At 36.7% G+C, this 13,673-nt stretch overlaps 1 long non-coding RNA gene across 1 annotated transcript in view; it reads right to left on the bottom strand.

The window, feature by feature from the left end:
- Positions 1–4,932: 4,932 nt before the first annotated feature.
- The window catches only part of LOC136854570 (uncharacterized), an 18,456-nt gene continuing 9,715 nt past the window's right edge, over positions 4,933–13,673 (bottom strand). Inside the window, exons 2-5 of the long non-coding RNA XR_010857732.1 lie at positions 9,990–11,831; positions 9,086–9,189; positions 6,613–6,702; positions 4,933–5,788 (exon numbers count right to left, since the gene is read on the bottom strand). This is a non-coding gene — a long non-coding RNA (uncharacterized lncRNA). The remainder of the gene's footprint in view (positions 5,789–6,612; positions 6,703–9,085; positions 9,190–9,989; positions 11,832–13,673) is intronic.

Below are 13,673 nucleotides of genomic sequence, written 5' to 3'. Positions count from 1 at the left end.
AGATACACCCAATCAAATCCAACATCAGCAAAAAGGACAAATTCTACCCAAGATAATTAGTTCTCTAATCTTGGTAAATGGTGCTCTACAAGTTAGAACAACTCCATTACATCACAAAATTTACATGAGTTTGGCCAGGAAAGAGAATTTTAAACAACCGAATCTAATATTTAACTTCAGAACAAAATGTGACAATTCAGAAAAGAAATTTCCCAGAAATTAAGATTTTCTTGAAAAATAATCGAAGCATTTCAAGTCACGCATGTAGAGTATTTTTGCATCATATATACCCAGCAATTTTAGTCAATTATCACTGATCAGAAAAAGTCAGTCTTATGTATAAATATCTCTGAAGACAGATCTTATAACCCTCTCCAAAATACATTCGAAAATATATATATCATAATCGCTTGTCTTTTGCTTAATGTTTCTCGTTTTCTACAAGATTAAACACATACGAGACTCAAATTCTGTAACAAGACTTGAGAAAAACCAGTATGAAGTAGAGAAGACAGAAAACAGAATGTCAAAATGTACAAAAATCATATATTTTCTTACTAGTTGTTCATAGAAAAATTAGCAGGAAGTTTTTTTGGCCATTGCACATCGTTTGATACAAAATTCTGAAGATTAAATTCTATAGGCTTACTACACCAGATCATAAGACACATACAAAGCAAGAATTTGTTTAAGTACAAATACAGCAATATGACTGAATAGGCCAAGGCTTGCCTTGGTAGTAACATTACCACAGACCTCTGGACTTCCTGTACATAAAATTTCCCCTTTGACAATTAAATTGGTCTAACATTCTCATTTGTGGCATAAAAAAATTGGGAGACATCTGGGAAAGTACAAGGGAAGTATATACAAGGTTTTTCCCACCTCAGCAATCAGCTGTCAGCTCAGAAAACAACAGCCCTTTGGATCAGCTTCCAAGTTGGCAACCGACTGGCTGTATACCTCCTGCTGAGGGCATTCCCTCCTTCGGGGCACTGCAATGTTGACCCCAAGGAGTCCTTTATTTTCTTTCCATTTCTTATATCTACACAGTTTATATATATGAGGACTTCTGTACTTCAACTTATGTTTCCTAACAATAAGCGACAATTCTTAGATTTCTTTAAAGTGTTCAGGCTTACAGATTAATACTTATTTCTTAAAGACACTGTTCTAGTTCTCACTTGTACTGAAAAATCCTTCCCGTCTCAAATATTAACACGAGATGAAACTCACAACTTTATCACATTACAAAACATGAACTACTCAAAATTTGAGACAAAAAACTGCAAAATCCACTTCAGAATATTATGATAATAAAAGCAAGTATATCTACATCCAAAGATTTACCTAATTTCATACCCTACCAATATAAGATCCAAATATGTATGATCATGGCACAACTGAACACCTATAATTGTTTTAAGAGTGATTTTAGAATAGGAATTTGTGTGAAAATGGTGAGAATGAGGCACTTAGCCCCTGGGTCTGGAAGAAATGGCAAATTCTCCTTGGTGAGTAGTTTAAGTCTATAATTTAAGTGTGTCTCTTGAGTAGGATTTAAAGTGTGAAAATGGAATGGGGTGCTTAATTCCTGCATCTGGAAGGAATGTCAAAAACTTCTTTAAAGTGTGTGTAGTTTATGTGTGTTTAGAGTAAGAATACCTTAGTGTGTAGTTTAAGTATGTGTTTAGAGTAAGAATATTAGTGTGAAGGTGGCATGCGTGAGGTACTTAACCCCTGTGTCTGGAAGTAAGGGCAAAAACATCTTGGTGTGTGTGTGTGTGGTTTCAGCAAAGCAAGTCAAGTGTTCAAAGAATCTTCCAGCCAGAATGATGCTTTGAAACTTGCAGGCGTACAAGGCAGCTTAGGAAAACTATGCAATGATTCTTTAGAAAACCATGTACAGACTTCGGTAAGGCTCAAAATGTGAGGCTAGAGATGTAGAGAGAGAGCTACAGTGTAAAAAGAGAGAGAGAGAGAGAGAGAGAGAGAGAGAGAGAGAGAGAGAGAGAGAGAGAGAGTGAGAGAGAGAGAGTAAGAGAGAGAGAGAGAGAGAGAGAGAGAGAGAATTTAAAGCAAATGCATGTGGGCTTCATTATAACATGAAACATACAGCATTTTTGCTCCCAAGTGTTCAAGTGATCAGAGCTGCTTCTACAGTGCAAGAGTACAGTTCTGGAGCCTCAAGTTTTGTTGTAAATTCGCAAAGTGTTTCTATGTAACAGCTTTAATAGGGATTGAATAGATACATCTGAGGGCGTGAGATTTCAAGTTGACAGAAGGGGAAGACTAGTCAGAATGGAAGGTTGAGGGGAAAAAGTAAGGACACTGTCGAAACTATTTACATCAGTTCAGAAAAATACCTCTTTTCCATATCCGGTTTCTACATCCAGTTACATTGCAAAAGAATATTGAAACTTAAGAATTCTGCAAACGTTGGCCACCGAGGAAAATCTGTGTAACTGTGAGTCTCCAGATTCAAAGTTCATCAGACCTACAGTAGCTTGCAATGTCCAAAGGGTGCACCACAAACGAGGAGACAATGGATACTGATGCAATTCCCCCTTTTTTTGTGCCAAGAAATAACAAAGAAACTAATTATCTTTTCTGGCTAAACGAAGGTTTAGACTTGATGAGAACCGAGTAAGAAGTTGAAATACAGAAGTCCTTGTACAACATATAATACAAAATACAATTTGTTATTACAATAATTTTCCAAGTATTAAAATTTATAGTGAAACTGTTAACAACAATAACTGATCAAATAACTTAAATTCAATAGGAATTGTATGAAACATGTTAGTAAAATTAAAGAATAGTATTAACCTAAAAACTCTCCATATTTCAAGACACTGTTGCTTTTGGAATGCTAAAATTCACAAAATCTATGAGGCAGAAATAACATACATGAATTTCCCAAACAATTTACGGTAACAAAGCCACAAGCATCTAAGAGCTATGTTATTCAAATATAACTACAGACATTGTCCGAAATTATTTAGTTCCAAAACTGAGACAGAACTCTTCTGTTACGATTTCATTTCTGATACGATTTCATTTCTGATAACTATTTTTGGGGCAAAAATACGCATAACAAAATCTCTCTCTGTCAAATATCTTGTCTTTAAATATCTTGTCTTTACTTTCCATCCCTTCAACATCTTCCCCTTTGCTGTTCAACTTCTTCAGCCTAACCTAACTCTACTCTATACCTTTCATGGAAAATCAATCCCTCTGTGAAAACCTACAGGGAAAGAGATATGAGTGACTTACGTGTCTCCCAAAACATTTCATTAAACAGCAGCTCTCCCAGTACCTAAGATGTCCACTAAAAATGAATTTCCCTTTAGAAACGAAGTCTAGAATATATCTGATGCTCTAGTGAAAATTAATGATCAGTTCTTAAGATGATTTTAATCTCTCCAGTAGGCCTATTTACAAATAAGACGAATAAACTGTTTCTCATAACTGTGTGCCTATTAATTCGTAATTTGAGTAACTCTGCTGATTCAATTGCCTACAATATAATTTTCAAGGATAAAAAAATACCCTCAAGTAATGCATTCAATACAACTGAACCACTGACCTACAATACCGTTGCTAATAGTGCCAAACTCCCTTGAAAGCAATGCTTGGAATTGAAGTTTACCTATTAAATTATTTACCTACAATACATTTGACAACGATACCAAACTGCCCTCAAAGGAACACCTCAATTTGTGACCTTCGTAAGGCAGCAGTGTCTTGAAATAAGCAGAGAAGCCATGATAATAATGCCCTTGATAAAGCACTCTCCAATATTTATTGCATTAACTTTAAATAGTTTATGTTTACTGTTAAGCAAGAAGCATTATTCTCTTGGCAAGATTTTTACAAAATTTAAAGAGTATTGTTTAATAGCTTAAAAACAATGCCAAGCTCCTTATTATATCATTAATTTTGAGATAAAACTAAGAACCTGAATTCTGAAATATCTCGTGTCTTAACAATGCAAATGTGTACTTGCTTCAGGCTATGATATCTCCTCTGTGTTAAACAAAACCTTTCAGTAACCTCATTTTCAATGTCGAAGTACCAACGCTTACATAACATTACAATAGCGCAAGACCTCGGAAAAATACTACCAATTTTCTAAGGGAAATATATCAGTCAAAGAAACAAAATATGAACAAAACCTTCGAAGAGCAGACGAGAAGCTTAATCCTAAATCCCTACTGTTATGGAAGTTAAACAATATCTGTAAGATTCACTGAGGAAAAATATCAGGAATAATTTGTACTTTTGCCGAAAGTATTACCTACTCCATAAAGGTTAAAACCTCACAGATTTGACTCCACACATCTATTCCTAACTTGACTGACCACTAAGAAGGTATTCCATAAAATCAATAAAACTTATTTTTTTTAACCAAAGAACTTTTTGCCACTGATAACTTTCGAACTTCAGGAAAATGACTGAAAATAATAAAAAACTATAAATCTTACGGCGTGACTTTTGTACCAATGCAGGAATGCACTGAACAATGAAGGCTTACTTTACTGGATACTGCAAGTCAAAACGAAGCCGATGAAAAACTGCGCTTAAACTTTCGTGCGTTTTTAATATGTATTCAAAATGTAGCCATGGATATCTATAGTTGATATGACGATGATGAGTCATTCTCTTTTAATATTATTTAGCCTGAAACATCCTTGATTACCTGATACACGATATCAAACTAATGAGAATTAAAGGAACAAAAATTATGTATCCTGGAATGTGCTAAGTTACTTGAAGGCTGATGTCAACACTGCTTAGAAATTCAAGTAAAAGCTATGTATCGTAAAACATAGGTGTATTATATTCATAAAACAGTTGAAGAGAGAGAGAGAGAGAGAGAGAGAGAGAGAGAGAGAGAGAGAGAGAGAGAGAGAGAGAGAGAGAGAGAGAGAGAGAGAGAGAGAGATGTATCCTGAAACAACCTGAGCTTTTTGACAATCAATCTTCAACTTATGAATCTCACATAAAAAAAGTATGTATCCTGCAGCTGGTATTGAATAAGAAAATTGAATTACCTATATATCCGGATACACAGAGCTACTTGCAACTGATATGAACCTGGTACTAGCTAGATTCATGTCAAACCAAAACAATGCATCCTGATATATAAAGAACTACTCGATAATTGATAATAAACTGATAAAAAATTCATATAAAAAATCTAAGCATCCTGAAAATGATCTAACTGACAGTCAATTTTAAACTTGATAGGAATTCAAAACAAAACCATCCTGAAAAGTACTTAAATACTTGATATATTAAATTTATGAAAATTAAGTAGGAAAATCTGAGCATTCTGAAGTATATTAAGGTATACTACATAACTATTGTTAACTCATAATAAAGTTAAGTTAAAACTATATATCCCAAGATATTGAGCTACTAAATAGCTGTCAGAGAAATTCAAGTGGAAAATAAAAGATATATCCTGAATCGCAGTGGACTACCTCATGCAACAAAGACTCCTGCAGTTCCTATTTAGAAATTACAAGAAGCAAAGCTGGGCTTGACTCAGTCTTGGGCCAACAGGCACCACTGTCACTCTGATGAAACACGTACACAATTCTATGAATTTAACCCTATCCTGCTTTTCATAGTCATAGGAGTTTCCAACATCTATGCTAATAAAGCCATATTTTCCACATTCTGGCTCATTGTACAAGGTTGGTAGTCGCCTCTTGAATTCCAAGGTCAGAGAAGTCCCCTCAATCTTGTCTCAGTTTTGCTTGCACGTTGCAGACACTTCCTGAAAGAATGAGTTAGTTAATGACACCATGCCACGTTCAGACCTTTTGGAAGACAAAACTGGAAGATGATTTGTTATAACCGGGCCCCAAGCAACCTATAGCATCTATGTCCCTTTCAGTGAAAGGGACAAAGATGGGACAGGGTCTGTTTAGACCCGTACAAATGTCATGATCTTTCATCAAGGACACGAATGAAATTATATTGTATTTGGTCACTGCTACGGTAAATATTAATTTAAAATTGGATTGCAATGCAAGCTTGGCTAAAAAAAAGGAAAAAGCTTCTTAGTGTAAATTTCAATTAGCAAATGAAGTTGTGCCCTTTATCATCTGTATTTTACTACTACTACTACTACTACTACTACTACTACTACTACTACTACTACTACTACTACTATTATTATTATTATTAATTATTTTATTACTTGGGCCTAGCTATAAAATTTATAAAACCGTTTCAGGATTTGTACGAAATCAGGTAAGATTTTTTATAACACCAAGATTTTATATGAATAATAAAAAGATCTGCTTCATTAGATCATTTTAATATTGTGGTTAAAGTTACTTTAAAAATTAAGTTTGTAAGAGTATGCAACAGCAGCTATAGGCAATGAAAGTCCACAAGCTTCCGTTTCACTTTTCATCTCACTGTTCCAATTCTGTCCTAGGCCAAGTTCCATAACTTTAAATTGCATCACTTTGAAATTTTCTATCAAAACGACTCCTTCTAAGTCTGTAGCTTCGACTCCATCCGAACAACCATTTCTATCCACCCGAATTTCCCCAAAAAAAACACATTTCATGTTCCTCAGACACCTACTACCTTTGTTCAGGAGTCATGCAACTTCTTTGGAGCATCGTCTTCAAAACTCTTCAGTTTTCCCCTTCAAGAACTTTGCTAGCTGTGAATCACCTGAAGGAATGGGAAGAAGTTAATTGAATCATGGAAAATTGAGTTTTTTTGAAAGGAATGTCCAGTAGCACTGTATTCTTAAAACGTCAGTAGAAAACTTGATTTAAAATGCCCAAAATATTAAAGACCTTAGTTATAATATAGTCCTGGCTTAATTCAGCACCAATGCCCGGAAACTGAAAAGCAGTCCATTCATAATGTGGTCCTGGTTCTTAATTCAGATAAAAAATGCCCTGAAGATCAAAGGTAGCTGAAGAATATAGTGCTGACCTAATTCTGTACATGCCGATTCAGTAAAAATGGACTCAGAATCAAAGGTAATCCAGACGTAATAATATACCTTACTCTTAAATCATTGCATTTGGCCTACACATGAAAGTTGCCCAGTAATAAAGTAGCCATGTCTCTTAATTCGGTATAAATGTCCTGCACATTACATTTAGTTGAGTAATAATGCAGATCTATCTTTCAATTCACTAAAAATCCAGCTAAATGGGCTAAAGAAACTCAAACATAAGGAAGTTTAATACTGGTGAAACTACAGAGAGCAGAAGTTTTATTTTTTGTGTCTGAATCAAGTGTCAGTCAACACTGTCTAAGGACTTCCTTTCTTTTCCAGGCTTGTAGAAGCCCATCTTGCAAGGCACATCAATTATCCCTTCAGAATATCTTGTAAACAGTGAGATTTAAAATAAAATTTTAGTATCATATGTTTAATCTGTGAGCTTTTGTACTGAACCATTTTAGAAATCAAGTCCACCATATGAATATGTTTATGATGTTTTTTGTGCCGTGACGAAGTCCACAGAGGACCTTTTGATTTTTTCTGGCAAGCTTTCAGTTTTGACTGATTCATAATTAATTTATGAAACTGAGGCTGCCAAGCCAGGCACTGGGCCAAGTTAGGGAATCCATCGCTTAAGACGATGAAAAGAGAGAGTTGGAGTGGTTGGACAGCAAGATAAAGAAACCCAGAAAGCAAAGTAGATGAAATACAAGGAACTGAACGTGGAACCTGGACAAAACCCCACACTTGCACTAAGAAGTAACAGTCAGAGATGTTGGACAGCAACACTGAAGAAAGGAAGGGGCTTTAGAGGTGAAGTAAAAGTCTAAAAAGAGGATGAAGCTATGGGCTGAAGGGATGCTGCGAACATCCTTTAGTAATGGCTACAGTGTACCACGTGAGGAGACTAAGTCATCAGCTGTGTGTCAAGCTACCTGGATTGCATACTGGATATTCCCGTACAACAATTTCGTCCTTTGGAGTCTAAACCGAAAGAGTATTTGCAGAAATCACAAAAATCTAGTAAATGCTGAGAAATAACTCTATACACCACATTAATTAAAATTGGCACAGATTCTCGCATAATCCAGCGATGGTTATCATAGCTTATAAGGTGGACCTTTTAATTTAATTATTGTGCTGAATTTTTGTACGAATATGAACATTTTAGAAGGATATTTTAGTACTGAATTAGTTTTTTCACTACAATCACATTCATTTTAATGATATATCATTGAACTAGTTCATTTAACAAAAAATTCAAATGAAATCTAGCTATGCATTAAGATTTCGATGAACCACATTAGAAATATTCATATTGACATACAAGTAAAAACCTCTAACTTCATCGCACCTGGACACGAATCAAATCCCTAAAAAGAAGTACTAGATTAATAAGTATCCTGCATATCGTCAAACTACTACAAAAATAAATCTATTTAGTTTCGTAGGCTACATTCTTCTCTACAGAGCTCGAACAGACTTCCCAGGATTCTTCAGTTCAAAATGTCTCCCTTGTGCAAAAATACCTTGAAGCTAAAGCTTATTAACACCATTTTTTCACTTTTCGTATTTAGCATTCTGGACCTGACTTCAGTAACACCTAAGGTCCTTAGCTGGAAATCAACTGTATGCAATCTGTTTTTATTGGTATTTTTAATATTTTTACTATCATTCTCAACATTATTACTGTCATTATCATTATTATGAATACTATTTTAGTACTACTTCAGCAAATGTGTGGATATTGCCCAATATCATTATCATTTTATCTAGTGTATCTAGACTGTATGTATTGTACTGTCTCTGTTTAGTATAGTCTATGTATGTGGCCCTGAGCTCAAATAAAGAATATTGATATTATATTATTTCTACGTCTTATTTCACGCACGTTATCATTTTCGCTCAAAATCCATTTACTTCTCGACACTGTACTCTCTTTGACGAACTTTTCACCAAAACATCTGCAGTATGGTTTATTAATAGTGGGATACACTTTGGAGTTTTTATCTGTGCTCGTGGAAGACAAGTGACAATACATACCGCGGTAAATCCAAAGGCAGTCAGTGGAGCATTTCCACTTTCTCGGTGCCTTACCTTCACAGGATATGGATCCAAGTGACAAACTGGGCTTAGCCCAGTCCATTCTTGGTGCGAAATCCTCCTAGTTCCTCATTGGGACCCGTTCTCCCGTCTACAGTCTATAATGAAAACATTCAGTCAAGTATGGATCTACAGCTGTTTTGGCATATCTGTTTTCCCAATACACTTCAAGTTGTGTGAAAAGTTTGTGAACTTTCAAATGATACCACCAATGCCCTGTAAACGTTCACTTTAATTTTTAATAGTTACACATTTTTAAAGATGTATAGCTCAAATGACCACAGTAGATGGCTTGTTGTACAAAACAGCTGCAAAGTGTCATTAACACATCCTCCTTTAGTCCTGCTTGCAAAGGCTAGCTGCCCTATCTAGAGTCAATCTACGTCTAATTGATTTTTACATTCGAGTTCTCTCAAGTTCGAGTGGTTTTTAAAAGTACCCGAAATGACAGTTGACCATAACTTGATACAAATTTTTCCGAATGAAATGAAATGTATTTTCAGAATTCCATTGTATTTTATCATTAGAAATGAGATGGCTATGTGCAGGAACTCAGGCTACTCCGGGGAGAGAACGCTGCATTTCCTTTGCAATGCATCGGCTTGTGCCTACAATTAGCAATACCTAAACACTTCCTAAATGAAACATCGGATCAAAGTTCCTTCAGTGTCCTTCATTTCAGCTCTTTCAGAAATTCCTTGTACAACATCGAAGCCGCACAGTGAATGCAAACCTTTAAATTCTTTGATATACCACACTCTTGGTATATAATAGTCTTCTAATTATCTACCCTTGTATTCGTATTCGTAGATAAAATGATTTGAAAGTGTTACACGTTATTTGAATGGCCTTAAAAGCTACAACAGAATTTCATAAAACAAAATACTTGAAGACTCACCTTCGATAGTCCAGGTTTTGATGGCATAACCCATAGTTGGGTTTCTCCCCTTCCGTTTGTTTATGGCAGTCTCTCTCTCCTGTTTTCCCTTATTTGGTACCTCAGGCAGACCCTCTCGCCAGTTCTCATGAATTGTTTTCTTGAAAAACTACTTCTTGATATATCCTTGTTTTCTCGCATCCTTAGTTCGTAGCACAGCAAGTACTCTGGTGAATTGTGCTTAAAAATTAATTTTCCTGCTATCTATGTAGCAACCTGGCTCCACTGACTCGTATTTCTCTGCGCTTACAGTGCAAACATACTTGAAAACAATGAATGAAAAGTGGTTTCATAAACACTCCATAGGCAGTTGGTAACATTTCACTGATTTTTCATCTTTTTACAGTTTCTTAAACAGGTTTGCTTTGTTAGTATGGCATCATTCTCAGTTTTTTTTATCTGTTCCATTGTTTTAATAGTTTAGCTTCTCACTGGCTGACTGTTCAAAAAATTGCATTTCAATTTAGAATTGCTTCAATACTCTTTTTTTCTTAGACTTTGTATTTTTTTCCTGTGTGGAAGTGGTCATTGGCATAAGATACCTGTGATCTTCCTCACTCTTTTCTGGCATCCATACCCTTATATTGTATGGTACTTGTCTAGGACTAAACACTTGTAGCCTGGCAGACATTTATCCTTGAACACTGCAGCTTGACAAATCTCCAGTCATTTACAACGTGACAGTAAATGACAGGAGTAAGTAGGGTTCTGACCTATTAGTTATTTTCCTAGCTTGTGAGCTCCACTATTTGCCTTATCATCCTCAGAGTCATATCATTGCACTGCACTGTTTGAAGACGCACTGATTTTTGTATTTGCATTACCTTGCAGCAGGATTTGACCCACCAGATGATGGTCTGTACTGATGGCTGTTGTCATCCCTGAATGGGGTTACTCGATCCAAGGTGACACCATTGGTAGCAGAGCAATATTCAGTAGAGTTTTGTTTGCATTCTGTGAAGTGCATGCTTAGGGTGTTAAACCCATGCATGCTCATCCCCAGCCTGGGTTGAATTGGCTCTGGAAAGTTCATCTATGGCTCATGATCTAGGATCCCCAAGTGCTCTACTTTCTACAACTGGGATCCAAATGCCTTCGGGAAGAGTGGCCCTCTGATGGGACTATTGTGAGATAATGAAGCTGTGGGTCTCTTACTGGGTACCCTTTCATTAATAGCTTGCTTTCACCATGCAGTGATGTTGAGAAATTACCTTACAGCAGTGGAGGGCAATGGCCATAATAATATTAGCCAGCTGCCCTTGTAGAATTTGTTGTATTCAACAATGGAAGTGGGGGTGGAGGGTGGGAGGTTGGCAGAAGATGTACTCAGTAAAAATGGCAGCAGCTTTATTTGGAAACGAGTGTGTGTGACTTCCTAGGAATAAAACTCTACTGTGGCTTACCCACTTTACAGTGGAGTGGTGAACCAAAGGGCTGTCACTGCAACCTCGATGAGCACATGATTAGAAGGATGCTCAACTCTGTAAGGTGGCCAAAGGACTCTTCATCCAATGCATGAATGGAATAACGAGGTTCCAAATGCTCCTACTCAATATCTGGTAAACCCAAAGGCAGAGAATGATCCTCCACACTTCAGCAAAGCTTTAATCGGATAGTTCCCTAAGTCAGCAGCAGTAAATTTATTTTCTTTTCCCTGAATTTTTTTTTAAGCTTGCAGTATATTTCTGATTGTCAAAACTGCCATGAGCGGCAAGTCGTCTTCTGCCTGCTTTACACACCATCAGAACACCTCGAATGTTTAATTTTCTCTCATTTCACCCAAGAAGCACTGGAATATTGAACCTGCAAAAGAAAAAACCTCTGTAGAAAACAAAATTTACTTGAATATGAAATGATAAAGCTTAAGCCTTCCTCTAATGAGATAAGATATGGTTCTACATACCCTCTGGTTTTATGTAGTGTATTGTAGAATATAATAAAAACTACAACGGGGAACAAATCCCATTACTAACTATATTGTAAAAGTAATAAACAGAATGTCATTTGAAAGGAGCTCACCTCATTGCCACACTCTCACGCAAACCTAACTCCTTTTACAACACAGCATTCTATGCAAATGACTTTTTGAATGCAGTGCTGTCAAACACATCTAATTATACCTACTTCTCGAAAGGTTTAATCAATCATGATTCTTAATGCGATTACTGTACTGTAGTGTCACATCAAAGCTTGTTACTTCGGATGTCAGTTGTTTACACAAAGCTCTAAAAGAAATCTGATTTTTGCAAATTGTACAAGAGAGTACAGGCCTGTGAGAGCTGGTAATTAGCTCAGCTCAGTCAGTGGTCTGGTAAGAGCAATTTTAATAATAAAATATTGAAAACCCCTGAGTTATATCAAATTGCCTTCATGGGTTTACTGAAACGACTTCAATCAAGATGGTTGTAGCCCTTGGAGTGAAACATGACATTTTTATAATAAAATCAAGTTTTATATATACTTACCCAGTAATTGCATAGTTATTAGTTTCTTTTAAGCGGCAGCTTAAAATTTTGAAATTGCGGGTCACGCTAGTTTGTTTTGGTGTAAGAGAAGATACAACATAGCAAAGAGCTTCAATTTGTTTATGCCCCTATGTCCAACTGAGGGGAGGCGGGTGGGCTCCGATCATGTAATTACTGGGTAAGTATAAATAAAACTTTATTTAATTATAAAATTGTCATTTTTACATAAGTAACTTACCCAGTAATTACATAGCTGATTCCTACACTGAATGGAGGTGGGAATGTTGGACATATCTACCCCAAAACATTATTAATAGTAATGAGTTTGAGAATAGAAATTTGCTAACACTGAATCAATGTTGTTGAACCTTACCTGATAAGAGAGCTGCTACAGGAAAATAGTGCCTCTGGTTGGCACTCATCTTATCTAGTAGAGGCGAGGGGGTAAAGCATCGAGGGCCTACTACTACTACAGTGGGTGCTTTGTAGCTATGGAGCAATTTCCGAGGGCTAGCAAAGTACAACAAGATGCCCCTGCCCAGGGTGCAGTACCACACAAAATAACCAGAGTAAATAGTCACCATAACCACCAAAAAAAAAAAAAATAAATAAATAAAAAGACGAATACCCAACCATTAAAACCAAAAGACGGGAGGGTACTCCAAGTACATGGTACTCCCAGGCTCCTCAAAAACTCAACACCCTAAGCAAGGACATTGCTTTCTACGTTTCCTTCCCCAACACCACACCAGCTGCGTAAACCTGACCCAAGGTACTGAACTGATTGTAAGTATTCTTGATATCCCTTGAATGATGCGATGCAAACACTGACTAGCACTTCCTCAGAAGAAACAGGAGAAAGCGATAAGTCCGCTGCCATCTGAGCTGTATGAGGAGCTTCAAACTGAGAATATTATCCACTTTGCTCTGAATTGGGTCAACTGAAGGAGGAACAATGTCTGAGACGACAATACTAAGAAGCGGTGGAGGAGCGGGCGCCAATGGGCAGTCGGGGGGCGCTGTAGAGATGGGAGCCAGTGACAAAACCTGTTGGTGAACTGGCGCCAGTGGGCACTCAACAGCAAACGGGAGTTTGGGCACTTTGACGCTAGTTGCTGGCCACTCGGTTTCTGATTGTAGAGATGAAGGTGCTGGGTGTGCAATTCCTGATGCAGTAGCT

The sequence above is a fragment of the Macrobrachium rosenbergii genome, chromosome 3 (assembly GCF_040412425.1).
Source record: "Macrobrachium rosenbergii isolate ZJJX-2024 chromosome 3, ASM4041242v1, whole genome shotgun sequence".
Classification (NCBI taxonomy): domain Eukaryota; kingdom Metazoa; phylum Arthropoda; class Malacostraca; order Decapoda; family Palaemonidae; genus Macrobrachium; species Macrobrachium rosenbergii.
Note: the sequence above shows the minus strand (reverse complement) of the source record. Positions and strands in the feature narration are given on the sequence as shown.